The sequence below is a fragment of the Herpailurus yagouaroundi genome, unplaced genomic scaffold, assembly GCF_014898765.1.
Source record: "Herpailurus yagouaroundi ecotype Mexico unplaced genomic scaffold, PumYag 100, whole genome shotgun sequence".
NCBI classification, from domain to species: Eukaryota; Metazoa; Chordata; class Mammalia; order Carnivora; family Felidae; genus Herpailurus; species Herpailurus yagouaroundi.
Window position 1 is genome coordinate 62,195,945 of NW_024412391.1, and position 18,750 is coordinate 62,214,694.

The window sequence follows — 18,750 nt, forward strand, 5'->3', positions numbered from 1 at the left end:
ATTGCCACATAGTATTCCATTGTGTATATAAACCACAATTTCTTTATCTATTCATCAGTTGATGGCAATTTAGGCTCTTTCCATAATTTGGCTATTGTTGAGAGTGCTGCTATAAACATTGGGGTACAAGTGCCCCTACACAACAGCACTCCTGTATCCCTTGGGTAAATTCCTAGCAGTGCTATTGCTGGCTCACTGGGTAGATCTATTTTTAATATTTTGAGGAACCTCCACACTGTTTTCCAGAGAGGCTGCACCAGTTTGCATTCCCACCAACAGTGCAAGAGGGTTCCCGTTTCTCCACATCCTCACTAGCATCTATAATCCCTTGATTTGTTCATTTCAGCCACTCTGACTGGCGTGAGGTGGTATCTGAGTGTGGTTTTGATTTGTATTTCCCCGATGAGGAGCGACGTTGAGCATCTTTTCATGTGCCTGTTGGCCATCTGGATGTCTTCTTTAGAGAAGTGTCTATTTATGTTTTCTGCCCATTTCTTCACTGGATTATTTGTTTTTTTGGGTGTGGAGTTTGGTGAGCTCTTTATAGATTTTGGATACTAGCCCTTTGTCCGATATGTCATTTGCAAATATCTTTTCCCATTCCATTGGTTGCCTTTTAGTTTTGTTGATTGTTTCCTTTGCAGTGCAGAAGCTTTTAATCTTCATGAGGTCCCAATAGTTCATTTTTGCTTTTAATTCCCTTGCCTTTGGGGATGTGAGAAGTCTTTCAAAGGATTCAAAAACCCCCTTTGTTTTGTGAGCACTTTGATAGATCTGGCTTTAAGGTTTTAGCCAGAAGGTCTTTAGATGTAAACCAATTATTTAACACTTCTGCGTTTATTACCTTCAGCACACCTTCCAGATAAAGTATGAAATTAGGGAGAAGTTGTTCTTTATTCATCTGTGTGCAGCTGCTTGAAAATGACATTTTAGTCGCCCGCTAGGCAGAGCCAGTATTGGTGGCAGGAGGCCACAATAAGACACAATAAGGGATCAAGGTCTTTGAGAAGGACCTCAGGGGTCATGCAGAGCACAAGGGCTGATGCAGCCACGTAGCATTTACCTCTGTGTACTGGGGTGCCAGGAGGCTTTCCCTCATTGATAACAGAATGCTAAAATCAAACACTGCATCTTTTCTTATTTTAGGTTGACAAACTTCTTGACATGGTGCATGTTTTGTTAAGGATCGCTTCTTCTAATATTTGGTAAGGACTGAGAAGTCAAATGCATTTGGTACCTTTAAGGTTCTGTTTCTTCATTGGTAGTATCTATATGAACATGGGCTGAAAGTGACAATCAGGTTTAATAACTATGGACACTGAATTGTACAGCATCTCAGAGCCAGAATTAATCTTTCTGTCTGTTATGGACTGAATGCGTGTTCCCTCAAATTCATAAGTTGAAACCCTGTTAATGCAACGCTATCTGGAGATGGGGCAATTGGGGGATAATTACATGAGGTCATGAGCTGGTGACAAAGGGGACGATTGGAGGGGGGATTCGTGATGAGATTAGTGACCTTATAAGAACAAGAAACAGGAAGATCTCCTTTCCCCATTTCTGTTTCCTTGTGATCACAGAGGAAAGACCACATGAGGACAAAGTGAGAAGGTAAGTGGCTGTCATCAAAACAGGAAGAGAGTTCCTACCAGAAACCAAACTCCATCAGATGTTGAATCTTGGACTATCCATCCTCCAGAACTATGAGAAAATAAGTTGTTTGAGCCACCCAAACTATGGTATTTTGTTATTACAGTCTAAGAAGATTAAGACATACACACTCGTTGTGTCTTGTTCATTCTTTCTCTCTGTCTCTTTCAATCTTTCTCTCTTTCCCTAAAGAACTCTCTTGGAAACTGTAAACAAATATTATAAGTATGTCATTGGTCATTTCCTCAGAGCAGGGTCTACTCTGGCTGATTTAAGCAAAAAGGATTTTTTAAAAGACCATTAAAAGGCTTACAAATTAACTGAGAGAGAAACTTTCCAGGTTGAGCATCCAGGAAGAATTTTCCAAAGCCACTCCACACTGTGGTGGCCCCTGGGAGCTGCCATGATAGGAAATGCCATCAAAGCTGCTGGACAACGCACCACGTTGCTGCTACAGTTGGATTTTAAGCCCTCTCCCCACTTGCTTCAGTTCTGAATTCACGTTCCTCATAAACACATCTCTTTGGCAGAACGTGAATCGTGTACAGAACACTAGCTGCACTGGAGTCTGAAAAGTGTTACTTTTAGCTTTCCAGCATCTACAGTTTAGGAAGGAGGTTGAAGAGATTATTAATTAGGTAAAACCATAATACCAGTAATAATAAGCACAACAAGATGGCACAAATTTCAAACTCACTCAAATCAACCTATGAAATCCTAGCTTCTGGCACCTCATGGAATATCACCCAAATCACATACTAAGTCACACATTTGTCTAGGCACCATTTGCTCTAGATATGCTTAGCTTTTCACCAACTGTTTTCATCCCCAGACCTATCTCTTACCCTCCTCACATCCACGATGACTCATCCATCCCCACCCCAGAGTGTTATTTTCCCTGATTCCTGATAAAAGCAGGCCAGCAATGGTTGACTGGCTTATGCCGTTCCAATGGTCATAAAACTCTGAAAACATTATTTAACACTCCGGTTATCTCAGTCTCTCCTGCAAATCGTGGGGGGAAAAGGCTAGCTTTTGACATGGCCTCCAGCACTCTCCTCATGGTAGAAACCACAGCAGCTCTGATGGTTGAATCCAATCCCAGCAGCTGTCTGGAGGGCAGATGGGACAGTTAACCCATGGGCGAACCAGAGATGAGAAACAGGAGACAGAAAGAAGTCAGTAGAGAGGTTCTTTGCCCTTCTTTCCACCAAGGGACTTTCTGAGATGTTCTTCATAACTGAGCAACTTTTTGAATTTCCTGGATAACTGGAACTCAGTAATGTGGTTTTTTATTTGTTTCTATCCATCCTTTCTTCCTCATTCTCGCTTCTCTGGGATTGCACTCCACGAGAAAGAAAGCATGTGTTCATAGAATTAACCCCAGACTCTCTTCTCAGGTTCCCCGGGCTAAGATAATACATTTACAAATAATATTCCCTGCAGCATGGAAAGACATTTCCTCTTTGCCAACCCACACTCAACTTCTCCTCAAAATCTGGGTCAAACATCCTTCTTATCACATCTCATCCATTCTATTTTTTTTCCTGAATGTTTTCTGTGTCCATATTAACTTGTGCTTTTCTTCACTTGTTTTGCCCATATTATGTATGACTTTTCATCTTCCTCAAGCTGGTAAGGGAATGGACTGTCTCTTTTTTAAGATATATTTTCACAGTTACACTTAATGCAAAGGATCTACCACAGGATGGTATCCAACATGGTGGAGAGATGAGGTGACTCTCCACCCTCCAGCCCTTTCCTGCCTTCATCAGCATTTCTGGCAAGCCCACTTTGCCTTTCTGAGGCAACCCCAGACTCTCTGGGGCCAATAGGCTACCCCTCCTTCCCTGGGTCTACCCTACAAGTGCAATTATCCTCCTGTTTGCCTGTAGTTCTCGCTCCACTGCCCAGCCTCAAAAAACAAACTTGGTTACTTGGTTACATTCTTGATTACTCGGCTAATAAACAATTTTTGCCAAGTTACTAATGACTAAAGGGAGAACACCTTGGGTGTATTCACATGTTTAAGAATATCCTATAAACAGTTGCCTTAAACCAATATAGACTTATTCTTAAAATGTAATTTGGACATTCTAGTGGCTTAATGGAGAAAAACTTTCTGAGCACGATGATTTTAATTAGCCATTGCAGTGACGATTTTCAACCTTCTAGAACTCGTGCTTCTCATTGTTAAGTACCAAAGCACCAAAATTTTTGTTGGTGTGATCTCATTATTTCAGTATTTAAAGAAATCTGTAATCTGAATTATTAATGCTTTGACAAGTACCTAGAGAGTTAAGTACAGCATTAAAAGGGGTCTGGTCTACTAGCAGAAAAAGAATGAAACACTAACCCAGATTTTCCCAGATCAAATTCACCCTAGTTCTCCTTGAAAGAAGTTGGTTTTGTTTTTTTGTTTTGTTTTGTTTTCTTGTTAGAGTTCTGGGAGTATGCAAAAAAGAGCTTCCTAAAAGAGAATTATAAGGAACAAAGACTCAGTCTTACCCTCAAGATATCAGCACCTTGAATGGGGTCAGGTTGATAGCAAAAACAATCCGTGTTTACTGGTGGAAACTCCTTATCTGTCTGATTGATTTGTTTTGTTTGTTTGAACAAAGCCTGTTTCATAGCAGAAGCTAAGAACCAGGCTTCTTACAAATTGACTGCTGGGCATTAGTAACAGAAACTACAGCTCACTGTCACTAAAACTATTGAAGTCTTTATTAAAAATAAAAATTTATAAAAGATTGTCTTTATATTATCACATAGATGTGATATTATTTGTCTATAACAAATTCAGAGAAAGATACTTTGGCTTAGTTTGTATTTATCTTCTCACTCTTTCCCCAGCTAGCATACAATATGAAAAAGCTTTTCTAGTAGCTGGAAAAATTTGCGCAAATACTAGGCTCGCCATCAAAGATAACACCATTGATACGCATTGTTCTTAAGATCATACTGCCAAAACCCCAAGTAATTCAACTTATTTTCAATTGTCAAGATTTATTTTCTTCATTTTATGTAACATATTACTTAGTTTATTTTGTATACTTATTTTTATTGCTCTTTTCTTATGATAATATATGTTAATATTTATGTTTTTGAAACTTAAGTTTACTGAATGCTGTGTCAAATGTGCTTATACATTTTATTTGCAAAATATACCAAATTTTGCTGATTTAAAATTTTTTCTGATTTATAAATACAGTAAAACCTTGGGTTGTGAGCATAATTCATTCCAGAAACATGCTTATAATCCAAAGCACTTGTATATGAAAGGGAATGTCCCCATAAGAAATAAATGGAAACTCAGATGATTCATTCCACAGCCCAAAGATAGTCATATAAAAATGATTACAATGCTGTAATATAATACAAAATAATAAAGAAAATACAAAATATAAAGAAAAATAAACAAATTAACCTGAACTTACCTTTGAAAACCTTTGTGGCTGGTGTGAGAGAGACAAGAGAGAGGAGGGTTATTGTGTAGGATGACTTTCACTATCACTAATGGAATCACTGTTATCTATGGGCTTAATGGAATCTTTTTCTGCATGGGAGTCATTGTATATGTTCACTCAGTTGTTGACTACAATACAGTATTAATAAACTCTTGTCATATACTGTATTTAATGTAACTGGCAATAAGGCAACAGAAGAGAGGATCTATATCTGCAGGCAGCCTGACCTAGAATGAAGCAAAGCACTCTTAAGCTTACTCTTTTAAAAAAAATTTTTTTAATGTTTATTTTTGAGGGAGAAAGAGAGAGAGACAGAGTGCAAGCAGGGGAGGGGCAGAGAGAGAGGGAGACACAGAATCTGAAGCAGGCTCTAGGGTCTGAGGTATCAGCACAGAGCCCAATGCGGGGCTCATACTCATGGACCATAAGATTATGATTTGAGCCGAAGTTGGTTGCTCAACCAACTGAGCCATCCACGCACCCCAAGTTTAGTCTTGTAGGGAAAAGCAAAGGACTGTCCATAGGTGCTTTGAAGTGACAAAAAATACACTAGTGCCAGTTTTGGGCACCTTCCATGTTCTGAAAAATCACTGATTTCTGCCAAATACCTCAGCCTGGGACCAAGCATCCAAACGTGGGAGACAATCCCCCACCATCCTGTAGAGAGAGAGAGAGAGAGAGAGAGAGAGAGAGAAAGAGGGAGAGAGAGAGTGAAAGAGAGAGAGAGAGGAGAACCATTGGCTCAGTTGTGATCGTGCGATGTTTGGCATCACGTACTGCTCGCATTGCAAGACATCGCTTGTTTATCAAGTTAACGTTTATCAGAAATGTTTGCTGTCTTGCAGAACACTCACCGAACAAATTACTCTCAATCCAAGGTTTTACTGTACTGTTTTTAAATAAACTCCAGTATTCATACCGGGATATCAATAAATTATGAAATAAATATGAAAATATTTTTCCTTTTTGCACTAGCTGTTTCTTAAGTAGCGTTAATTCAAAATAATCTGCATGCCGAAGTGGCACATTTTGGGAGTGGCCCGCCCTTGGCCTCACACCAGTGTGCCATTCTGCTCCAACGACATCATCGTGACTTTCAAAACACCACCTAAATGACCACCAGTTTTAGTTGACAATGTTCAGTGGATTTTCTCTGTGCCACCCTCCCCCATGCCTCTCTTGTGACCAACTCCTTACCTCTTCTTTCCATTGGTGTCTCCTGACCCTGAAACCTTGGAAACAGGAGCACAGCTGTTTTCTGAATGTCAGCTGTGTGACTAGCCCTGTGCTACATGCTTTACATAATCATTTTATTTAATTTTCACGATTATTCACTGCGGCCCTTGTGAAAATCCTATGTTACCGTTAACAAGATGGGTGCGAACGGGGGTTGAATAACACACGAAACAGCACAATGTTGGGGTCTTCTGGCTCCTCTCCACCAGGCCCAGTGTCGTTTTCCTTCTTCAAGACATTGGGACTCTTGGTCTCCTCTCTGTGGACTAAAGCTTGCAGGCATTGCTTTGTCTACACACCTAGGCAAGATATTTTGCTTTTAAGAACTTTAAGTATTTCCTCAATAGTTAAATAGTAGTTTGCCTTCAACTAAATTGGACGTGAGAAGAAATGACCTTCATGATCTCCTCAACCCCCTGGGGGGCGGGGGGAATCTACAAAGTGACAAAGAGCGCAAATGCCTGGAACAGCAAAAGGAACATGGTGAAATAGCTCAGAAAATATTCTGAGAAGCCCTTCATGAGGAAAATGGAAACTTGAAGCCATAACGAGCACAATATACTTTTTTCTAGACCAAAAATACAAACAGAGTATCTGATCTGCTCTTCAATATTAAAACATACATAGTCATTTTCTGAATATTTATTCTCTTTAGGTGACTGGGAATAACATATCTCTTCCATCTGTGGAGCATCACCTGTTTGCTGAGCACTTTATATTTGTCAGCAGTTTATTAAACACTGTGAACTCAGCAGGTTCAAACTCCATAGCATTTTATTTTTCTCCAATCGCAGCTTTAAAACACGCTCCATTGAATCTCCCCTTCTCAAGACTTTATGGCAACTCCAGCAGATGCCAGTTTTCTGACCTTCTCAGATTATGAAGGATAAACTCCAGTGCCACCCACTTCAGTTTCTTAACCAATTGAAATGTCCATCTCCTTCCCCAGACCCAAGGACAGGCTTGAGGCAGAGAGATGAGCAAGGAGCTGGGATTCTCTTGATGCCTTCCCTCTACAACTGCATCTTCTTGTTGAAGGCAGGTAGACAGAATTTGCAAAGGGAGCAGAAATGCTTTTACTTACCTGTTGCCCTTGTGACCTGCTCCCTCCTCCATGGCAACCATCCAAATGCAGCACCTCCTGGGAAACACCTGATGATTCTTTGGAAGGCCCTTCAGAGGCCTCTCCTTTGCGTGTCTGCCTCTCCTAGGGAATCAGCTCCAGCAGATCTTTTCCAGTCTCCCTCAGCTCCCATTCCTGTGTAATCCACCCTGTACACTCGCTGCTGGGGTCTCTTGCTTCAGTGAGTCACATTTTAGGGTGGGGTTCCATCACAATAATTCAAGCCTTTCGTGATGTCCACTTGGCCTATGGAAGACTCGTGTATCTTTTTCCTGCCAGATAATGGGAGTGTGCCCTATTCCCCCACTGCTCATTTTCTCTATCCCACATTCTCTCCCCAGATCTCTTTCCTATTGCCCAAGTAAGCACAAAGGGCAGCTTAGAAAATCCATTACAGAAGTAGAAAATGATATTCTAGGCTCAATTCTAGCGCCCCTCTCTCATCTGTACAAATCATCCTCTTGGAATACACCATTGGCTTATTTTTCAAAGAGTGCCCCTCAAGAGTGGAAAGAAAAGACATGGAACTCTTTCTGAGGCCAAAGATGGACAATTTAGTAGTTCCCCCAAGCCTAGATTAATGAGTAGAGACTGAGTAGGGGGCAGTAGAATGAATTTGCTCCTTAATAAATCACAATCATCTCTTTGTCCTCGAATGATCATCTATCTGTTCTGAGACAATGAGAAAAGTCCCAGTCAGTATCTTGTCACACATACAGTGTTTATGAACTCCACACAACTCTGCATGTAGGTATGGTGCTGCCTCAGGAAAGTGAAGCTAAAAGAATAATGTTACAGTATGAAAGCAGGGAAATTTCCATCACCTCGCATCATGTTTGGCACATGATAGGGCTCAATAAATATTTACTGAATAAATAAGTAAATAATGTGAATGAATAAATAGCCCAAGGTCATGCTTAGGAAATGGATAAATGGCATTCAAACTCAGCTCTTTTTACCCGTCAATATCTCCCTAAATAAAGTATCATCCTCACACTAGCAGTGATTATAGCCACAACTCAGTGTCATAACAGTTCCTCAGTCTGACTCAGACATCTCTTTTAGTGAAAGATCTAATTTCTCTCCCCATATTGGAATCTGGTCCCATGAGGGTTCCATCCACTTACATGTGAAACCAATTAGCAGGTCCCAAGCCCAGAATGAGCTTATCCTGCCTGGGCTTGGCTTTCTATATTTTGCTGTTGCATATGGTTGGTGAGATCTCTCCATGGCAGAATCCTTAGCATTCACACAGATCATTCTCCCCTGAGCTTTTCTATTTCAGTTGCTTAATAAGCAATAGTAACTGTGTGACATTTATCATCTCTTAATTACTGTAGGTTCTCAACTTCAGGGCTATAAAGGCTGGTTAGTTACTTGTAGGGACTTTAAACTCAAAAAGTATTGGATGCATGGATGGATGGATGGATGGATGGATGGGCGAACTGGGTGAATGCCTACATTTCAGGTCCATGTGATGCTTCTTGGTTAGTGTCAATTTCATAAACCAGAAAAGCAGTTGAATCTTAGAAACTTAACAGAACTAAGCAAATAGTTTTCCAACAAGAAGCAATACCTTATACAAATATAGGGAATATATGAAAAACTCACTTAAAATATTTACCTAAAAATTGACACTTGATTCTTTTTTTTTTATTGTTTATTTATTTTTGATAGAGAGAGGGAGAATGCCAACGGGGGAGGGCAGAGAGAGAGAGGAAGGCACAGAATCTGAAGCAGGTTCCAGGCTCTGAGATGTCAGCACAGAGCCCGGTGTGGGGCTCAAACTCACAAACTGTGAAACCATGACCGGAGCTGAAGTTGGATGCTCAACCGACTGAGCCATGCAGGCACCCCAGATGCTTGATTCTTATAGGTATTATTATATGGAAGAACACTTTTTAAAAATATTTGGTTTTAGAGCTGGGCGGTGATGGAGACACCAAGGATTTGGAAGCCTCGGGAAGAGAGCTGGAGAGACACCTAGTACCTCTGAGAGAAAATAAAAGTTTTCTCTTCTCTTCACTTGCACTGGCTGAATTTCAAGTAACCTTTGTGCTCCTTGCTGGAGCCAGAACAGAGGGTGAACTTGGGGGGACAGCACTCAAACTCTGCCTGTCCCTGACTGAAATGGGCAAAGGCAGTAGTTATTCTCCTTGGGTGCTACCTCCCTGGTCCATGGTCTGGGCCTCTGACATATAGAACAGATGAAAGTAGAAGAAACATATTTGCATTTGGCTTTGGATAGCGTAATTACAGTCATCCCAAATGTGCAGTGGCCTCTAGTAATCACTGAAAAACCTGTAGGTTGAGAAGTGCAGGGAAACAGTCTGTGGACTTGGCTGGGAAGGCTAGAGGAGCAAGGAGGGGTGGTGGCAGCCCAGCGCCACACAGTGTCCCCTTCTGTGGCAGGAGAGAGGCCTTGGTGTCTATTCTTGGCATTGATCTGACTCTCTCATAAGTTTCCGGCAAACTCCCAGGGAGAACAGCATGTTCCCTGCTGAGTGTATAAAGGGCTTCAAAAACATGTTTGTGTGTGCAGCCCAGTAGGCAGGGCCTGGCTTAGTCACTCCGTGCCACCTCCTGCCTTTGCCTTTCTGGAGTGTCAGGGGGAAGTTTGCTGCTCAGACCTGCTATGCAACTCCTCACAAGCTGGGCTGGCCCCTGGGTCCAGGCTGGGCACGTGGTTGGTGTTTTTGTGATGCCCATATAATCAGTGTGCAGATCAATTTTTAGGGAACCAAAATGCTCCTGTAGACCATGGTCCAAAAAATATTCTGTTGCAAGGAGTAAATATAGATTGAGTTTCAGCTAACTTCCAACTATGGTCACAAAGGCCTCCTTCAGAAACTTGCACCTGTTTTCCAGTGTTAGATCTTCTGGCTGGGCACGATTACTCATCCTGTGGGAGCTAAGATAACGCAGATTAACACCAGCTCTGGGTACTATTTGCTTAAAGAGACTGACTCACTCCGTGCTCCTCATACTACCTTTTCAGGAGAGTGGAATCTGAGCAGAGGGAGGGATTAGTCAGCTTGGCCTCAGGGACCCCTGAGGGAGCTGCTGGGATTTCCAGTAAACAGAAAAGGGGTTATCAGAATGACCACGAGCTCCTGGGTCCCGTGGGCCCGCAACCCAGGTCCACTTGTCTTGGACGCTAAGAGCAAACAGCAGCCAAAATATTGTGAAATACCTTAGACACAAACTATTATAGATCATAAGATGTTATCATTACAGACCTATTCTTCTGGATGAGGTGGGGTCGATAAAATGGGGGTTGCCATAGAACTTTCTGAAATCAAACTGTTAAAATTTCTCCATATTCAAATGTATTTAACACTTTCTCCAACCACTGCTAACATACCTCTCCCAGTATGGTTTGCACTGTAGTTTGCTGATTGCACAGTCTTACTATAGTCCTGCCCAGCCCCTCCCCCCATGCAGTAACTCTCTCCTAAGTGTCTGAGCTTTCCTGGTCTTCTCCTTCCTGCTGTCCCATAAGCCCTTCAAATTCAACATGTCCCAAAATAATCTTGTCTTAAGAAACAGTCTAGTACAGTGGTTTAAAAACAAAACAAAACACATAGGCATTGGTATGGGACTGACTGAGCTTGAATCCTGCCTATACCTCTTAATTAGCTGTGTGATCATGAACCATTGCATAACCTCTCTGTCCTGCAGTTTACTTGTCTGTAAAATACAGCTAAGAGTACTTTCCTCATAGGGTTGTCATGTGAATTAGATGAGTTAAAACATGTAAAATAATCAGCACCATTATATTTGCCGTATTAGATCTGCCATAAATAATAGTTAAAAGAATGAATGAAGAAACACATTTAATGGTGAATCCAATGTTTGATTGGTCAGGCTACTAATAAAAAAAATAAATAAAAAAGAAGTCAAAATGTGAAATACAGACTTTGAGAAGCCCAGAGCTGAGCAGCAATTTTGACAGTTAGTAATTAGGTGACTTTGGTCAAGTCACATATCTTTTCTGATCTTCAGCATCTTACATATAAAATAAGGATGATACTAATAGCTACCACTTGTTGACTGCTGACTATGTGGCTGATGTTATGCTAAGCACTTTATAAGAATTATAAATAACTAGAGAGATTTAATAATCATATCAGAACAATCCCTGGTGATAGACGATATATTCTTCTATTCATTCAACAGTTTTATATCAAGTGACTACTAAGTGCCAGAAGTTGAGATTCAAAAAGGAACAAATTATAAAATATTCGAACCAGCAGTCCACCAAAGAACCTGAAGAGTCAATAAGCACATGAAAGCTGTTTAACATCTTTAGCCCTCAGGGAAATGTGAATTAAAACTACAAAGACATATGAATACAAAGCCATCAAAATAACTAAAATTAAAAAAGACTGACACCACTAAATGTGGACAAGAATGTATAGCAACCAGAACTCTTATATATTGCTGATGGAAGTGAAAAAATGTACATCACTTTGGAACACTGTTTGGCATTGCTTATAAAGTGAAATATATGCCTCGACTGACCTTTCAATTCTGTCCCTTGGTATTTACTCAAGGGAAATGGAAAAGTGTCCACAAAAAGACTTGAAGAAGAATGTTTATACAGGTTTGTCCACTGTACTAGTCAGGGTTCTCCAGAGACACGGGACCAATAGGGCTTGAGAGAGAGACAGAGAGAGAGAGAGAGAGAGAGAGAGAGAGAGAGAGACATTTTAAGGAATTGGCTTATATGATTTTAGGGGCTGGCACATCTAAACTATGAAGGGCAGGCTGGCAAGCTGGAGACCCTGAGAAGACTTTATGTTTTCACCGTGAGTCCGAGGGCAGTCTGGAGGCAGAAAAAGACTGGGGACCTCAGTCTTTTTCTGATAAAATCTTCAACTGATTGGGTGAGGCCCACCTTATAATATGAAGTATTATGAGTTCTAGTAAACTCAAAGTCTAACTGATTTAAGTGTTAACCACTGCTAAAAAATATCTTCGTGGCACTGTCAAGATTGGTATTTGACCAAATATCTGGACACCATCTTCTACCCAAGTTGACACATAAAGTAATCACCACATTCATCATTACTCCCAACTGGAAATAAGATCAGCAGGAGAATGGATAAACATCTTGTGTACATTCATACAGTGGAATACTAGTAAGAAATAAAGAGGTGCAAACTACTGATACATGTGAAAACGGATGAATCTCAAAATATTATGTAAAGAGAAAGAAGTCAGACACAAAAGGTTATATGCTGCATAATTCCATTTCTATGAAGTTGAAGAAGTAAATCTAACCTCTGGTGATAGAAATAGTATGGTGTTGGGGCACTGAGGTGGCTCAGTCGGTTGAGCATCCAACTTCGGCTTGGGTCATGATCTCACAGCTTGTGAGTTCAAGCCCCGCGTCGGGCTCTGTGCTGACAGCTCAGAGCCTGGAGCCTGCTTCTGCTTCTGTGTCTCCCTCTCTCTCTGCCCCAACCCACTCGCATTCTGTCTCCGTCTCTCTCAAAAATAAACAAACATTAAAAAAAAATTAAAAAAAAAAAGAAAGAAATAGTATGGCGTTGCCTAAGGGAGGTGAGAGTTTACTGGAAAGAGGCAGGAAGAAACATTCTGGTGTAATAAATGTGTTCACTATTTTCATTGAAGTGTGATTACACCGGCATATATGTTTGTAGGACTTCATCCAATTAAATATTTAAAAATCATGGGGGCACCTGGGTGGATCAGTTGGTTAAGTGTCTGATTATCTCTGCTCAGATCACGATCTCATGGTTCATGAGTTCAAGGCCCACATCGGGCTCTGTGCTGACTGCGTGGAGCCTGCTTGGAATTCTCTCTCCATCTCACTCTGCCCCTATCCCACTTGTGCTTTCTCTCTCTCAAAACAAATACACTTTTAAAATTTTTTTTTTTTCAACGTTTATTTATTTTTGGGACAGGGAGAGACAGAGCATGAACGGGGGAGGGGCAGAGAGAGAGGGAGACACAGAATCGGAAACAGGCTCCAGGCTCTGAGCCATCAGCCCAGAGCCTGACGCGGGGCTCGAACTCACGGACCGCAAGATCGTGACCTGGCTGAAGTCGGACACTTAACCGACTGCGCCACCCAGGCGCCCCACAAATACACTTTTAAAAAAGCATTTAAAAATTATGTATTTTTCTGTTTGTAAATTTTACCTTAATTAAAAAAACAAACAAAAAACAAAAACAAAAACAAAAAAACCTCTCAGTTACAGTTCCTTCCATCCTAGCTGGGGAGACAGATAGGCAGAAAGACATTGTCAACATGATGTGATGAGTGAGGCACTTAACGTAATTAGCTTATTAAGGCTTTTAAAGAGTAAGTGGGGGAATGGGCACTAGTATTTCTTAAAGCACCTCAAGTGTTCTAATGTGTAGCCCAGAGTGAGACCCACTACCTTATCAGTGCCCCACATAGGCTGAGACTTTGTCTGCCATTATTTACCTTTGAATCTTCATCACCTGGTAGAAGGTCCAGCTCAGCAAATATTTGTTGAATAAATTCTATTTCCTGAAAGAAAGAAAGAAAGAAAGAAAGGAAGAAAGATAAAAGAAAGAAAAGAGATGAAAGAAAGAGATGAAAGAAAAGAGATGAAAGAAAGAGAGAAAGAAGGAAAGAAAGAAAGAAAGAAAGAAAGAGAAAAGGACCTTGTACCATAATCATCACCTGCCTTCTAATTCTGTCAGCTTTTTACTTATATAAACACTTGACCATGAGTCTGTGAGAATTTTAAGAATAGAACCCAGCAATCACAAAAAGATTTCATCTTGCCTATCAGCTCCTAGCACATGGCATTGGCAGTCTAGATACCGTGTTGAGAGAGACTCTGAGGCTGAGTCAGGGTTCAAAAGGAGAGAATACCTTGATTCCTTAGTATTGCCTGCCGAAGGAGTGAAAAGTGACGTGCCACACTTTTTTCATTCTAAGAAGCTCAAACTGCGTACCACGAATACCTAAATAAGAAAGGCAGGCTATACCTATAGAGAGGATAAGTTAAATGTACCAGTCATCCCAAGGCCAAACAAATATTTAAGGACTACTGAAAACCGAATCAAATATCAACACATTGCAGGAGAGTTGGTCTATTTGACTCACATGGATGTGTCCAGGGTCTACACACGTACAGATTTCCTTCTGTGGGTTGCAGCACGTACTAATGACATATCATTGACTAGGTATCTCCATACATTCCACTCACGTTGGTTTGCTAGATGTGCGCATGTGTAAACTTTTCTGGCCTGTGTGGGGTCTATAAGTCACATGGCTAACTCTGCTTGTTAGCATGTGTGGCCAGCTATTCTTCTAGACTATCTTAGGAAGGGACATTAAATGAATGGAATTACTAATGAAGTTGTCTACCTCAGTGCCACACGAAAGAGAAACTAAGTGCAATGTTTTTTCTTCCAGATTATGTAACCAGAGGATAGAGACCTGTGGTTCTGGTATCTCTTCCTGATTCCCAGACCTCTTTCCAACGAAGAGCAGAGCGGATTTGTCTGAAACTGTAGCCAGAAGATCAACGAAAGTTGCCACAGAATACCCTTTTGCCTTCCTTGAGCTTTCCGGTTTAATTTTCTCCAAGGCTGTGTTTTAGAAGAGCTGCCAGTAGTCCACAGCTCTGATTCATGGCAGGGAGAAAGCTCTACACTGCCCCCTTCAGGCCAAGTTATAAGAGCAGAGAACCATAACCAACTGGGCTTGGAACAGCTTGCCACAGAGAGCTGTCCCATAGGAAACTCATCGTGTTAAATAAGATGCAATAAAAACCACAAGTCACTTCTCTGGCCTGTGCACATGAATGTCCTAGAAACTGTATGTCCTCCGGCACATGCTATATAATGCCCTCTCCTACAGCCGACCCAGGTAGCGTCTGAGCATTTTCTGGGGTTCAGCTACAGACGGGAACCCTGCTTTAGAAAATGCTTTCTGTGCATCATTTCATCTAGTTTCCAAAAGAGCCTTGTAAATCAGATAGCTAATTCCTTCTATCCAAATAAAGAAATTGACACCTGGGTTAAGAAACTGGCTCAAATTCACACTGATATTAAGTGGCACAATCAAGATCAAAATCCCAAACCATTGAATTCCAAAATGTGTATTTTTCCCTCTGGGCTGCACTGCATTGCTCACAAATGGGAGCAAACACTGCAGTTTCTTTGTATGTATCTTTATTGAAGAACTACCCAAAGGTTACTTAGAAACGATTTGCAGCTGCCTAAGCTTTCCTGAATGGATCATCCTAAGAGGTCTTTCCTTGCTGCTCAGACTTGAGCAGAGTCAGCAGTCCTGGGGCCCCTGAAGGACCTAATCATGTCAGTACTTCTGGGAACAATTTATCCTTTGAACACTGCCATGGAGAGAATTATATGCAGTCCTAGAACTTCAAAGTTTGTCTCTGTTCCCTCATCCCCGTATGTGCTGGAAGGAAGACTTCCTTCCCTCCATGCCCGTGTCCCAGTGCAAGTGAAAAAAACACTCTTTGGGGCGCCTGGATGGCTCAGTGGGTTAAGCGTCTGACGACTTCGTCTCAGGTCATGATCTCACAGTTCGTGGGTTCTAGCCCCGCGTCGGGCTCTGTGCTGACAGCTCAGAGCCTGAAGCCTGTTTCAGATTCTGTGTCTTCCTCTCTCTCTGCCCCTCCCCTGTTCATGCTCTGTCTCTGTCTCAAGAATAAATAAACATTAAACAAAAAAACATTAAAAACATCACACTCTTTAGCTTTTGATATTAAAAAAAAACCCCAAGGTTATATAGTCTCTTCTTTGCTTGAGTAGATCATTCCATATGATTGGAGTGCTTTACATGAGAAGAAAAGGGTTAATTAATGTCATGTTTAGACTTTTTTTCAAGTCTAAATCTTCAGAATTGTATTGGGGAAGGCAGGGAAGAAGAGGGGAATGATAAAGGCAGTTATCTGTATCAAGCATCATGAAAGTGCTCTGAACATGATAAAATACCATATAAATGTTATGTGGTTGTGTCATAATTATTCACATAATTATGACACATAATATTGTGTCATAACTATCATAAAAGTTACGTCGTTAGAAAAAGAAGTAACTATGATAAGAATAGTACTCTCTTGGTTTCCCATGGTGTTTCCCCATTGTTCAAGATACTTCATAATCTAATCCTGCCCCCACCCTGCCAACCTCATCTTCCACTCTCTACGACAAAGATTCATCTTCTGCTTCCATCAAGGTTGTCTAATTGGTGATGGTGAATACTTGTCATACATTTCAACCCTAACCCTTCACAGAGGCTACTGACTTACCTTAAATGCCTCCCTCTCCACTGCCCTGCTCTTACTCAAATTATTACTCAAACCCCACCCCTCTTCAGGTCACAGCGTAAGTCCACTTGCTTGACCACTGCTCACAGTGACCTCTGTCTTCTCTCAAGGCCAACAGCTCTTACCATCTGGACCACCACCGAGGCTGTCACTAACTTGTCACTTCCCTGTGCTTGTGCGTGTCAAGATCCCTAGAGGAAATGAATTGCACACTCAGAAGGGGTGATTGAAGATAATGTCATCACTACAATGCATAGAAGCGTAGGTAGCAAAGAATGATGAAGTGCCTGGGACACAGACAACAGGAAGAAGCGTCTGCTACCCTTAGGTCTGGAGAAACAAGTGGAGGAAGCAGTTCGTATAATCCAAGGGACACAGTAGCTCAGAAGTGCTCCTCACAGGAGCTGTGCCTTGGGAAAGGAATTCAGCTGCCATCTAGAGGAGGCTCAGCAAGAAAGGAACCAGGAAGTGTCCCAGTCTCCATTTCCTCTTGCCCTTCAGTCTTCAGTTGGTCTTGCCATTGACTGAACCCAGCAGGAAGCCAGGCTGGCAGGGGTTCAGCTGACACAGCCCATGCATGCTGTCCAGCCAGGACCCAAAAGAGAGAGAGTTTATGTTTCGAAGTGCAGCTCGTTTGTATGACTTGTTGTTGGAATCAAACTGATCATAACCTCCCCTGGTTCCCACTTTTGGTCACCCAAACACTGACTTTTAAGTTCCCCTGAATACGGAATGGGGTAGTGAGTAAACGTCTTCCTTTGCGACTGTGGACAGTGTCTGGGCTCCTGAACCTTGAGAAGACCCCTGGTACTTAACTTCTACCTCTAAGATATCCTTAAACTCCCCATGAGAGTTCTGTTGTCAATTCTTTATGCTCGATAAGCACTAAGAACTAGTCCTCCAGTGTCTCTAATCTAGGACGTACAAGGTGGCATCATTATTTTATTTCCTTGGCTGGATTAGCATATATTTGCATAATTGTTATCCAATATCATTGAAGCGTACCTATATCTGAGAAAACCAATTACTAAAGAAGAATTTTAAGCACACTAATCCACTTAGTGTTGCTAAAAAAAAGAGAGAGAGAAAGAAGGGGAAAGAAAGCAACTGTTTTTTGAATGATCCTTTTTTCATATTTCATGTATTGCTTTGCATGGGTGATAAGTATGACTCAAAATAGAAAGCAGGCAGTTTATCATCAAAATATAGGTGTTGAAAACCATTTCGCATCAACCATTTTATGGCAGGCTGACAGAAAAATAGCTCAGGTAGATAGTACCTAATTAAAAAAAAAAAACACAGTATATTTTTTATTCTTACCTTTTAGGGAAAACGAAGAGAAACATTGTGCCACTGATGGTGAATCTTGCAGCGAATTGGCATCAACACCCCCTTCTTCCTTCCACTTATTTCGTAGAACCACACCTTTAGTAGTACTGCATAAATTCTTGAAAGCGAAAGAATAATTGAAAGAAATTCTTCAGCCCTCCCTGTTCATTCATTCTGATGTGCAATAACCCTCACCTGTAGGAATCTTATGCTAACCTACATTCCTTCTGCTACAAAGTTAACCTCCTCCAACTCTTTCCCTCTTTGAAGATGGAAACATGAAGACAGCTGCTCTCTGTCCACATGATGAAGTTCGAGTGACTCCATAACCCTCATGAAATAGTAAAAGGAGCCATTACCTCCTCGATAAACCCATTTACGAAAGGGCAAAGTTTCCTAAAGTAACTAATTCACTTGTTTGCTAACGGTCCAAATCCATGTTAGTTAGACCTTCATCCCCCACCTCAAAAAATGCCCAAGAAGGTCAAGGACCCAGTTTGTCTTGTTTCCCTGACTGATTCCAGCTCTGAGCAAAGTGCCTAGTGCACGGTAGGAGCTCCAGAAATATTTGACAACGTGATAGTTTCACTCTAAGAATACATCACCTTATTGGAAGAAGCCTCTCCCTAAATAATAA